Source organism: Stegastes partitus, unplaced genomic scaffold, assembly GCF_000690725.1.
Source record: "Stegastes partitus isolate 25-593 unplaced genomic scaffold, Stegastes_partitus-1.0.2 Scaffold1382, whole genome shotgun sequence".
Lineage (NCBI taxonomy): Eukaryota > Metazoa > Chordata > Actinopteri > Pomacentridae > Stegastes > Stegastes partitus.
This window is the reverse complement of record NW_007579113.1, coordinates 63,590-64,152: the sequence shown is the minus strand read 5'-3', so window position 1 is coordinate 64,152 and position 563 is coordinate 63,590.

Here is a 563-nt window from a genome sequence, read left to right as displayed (position 1 = left end):
TTTCCTTGGGTTATGTTGTATTTCCTATGGATTTGTAACTGGACTTGGACGCATCCGAAAGCCAAAAGATTCAGCGAAAACAGATGAGTGTATATTATCTTACTGCTCTGCATTTTCTGAGATGTCACAGAGTTATGAATTAGCCCATAAATCATCATTACGGGGGTAATATCTGCGCTCTGACCCCGGTTTCGTCTGTGTAATAGATGCTGGATGAGATGAGGCCTGTGTAACACAAGACGTTAAATATGGACCACACAGGAAACTGGGGAGGACAAGGAGCCACAAACTCTGCATACCTTTGCATCAGACACCAAACTCCAAACATGACCTCCTTCTGTTTACTGTTAATTCGGCTTCTTGTGTCTTATCAGGCTTGTGTGAGAATAGTTTCCTGACTATGTTGCAGATGATGATTTATTTATTTGGAAAAAAATATTATATATAGACTGAATAGGTGTGTAAGTGTACACTGAAATTTTTTTTTTTTTAAAAACAGTGTAACTCTGGCAGCAACGATGCCGGAAAAAATACGTAAAAACAACAAAAGAAAACAAAACACA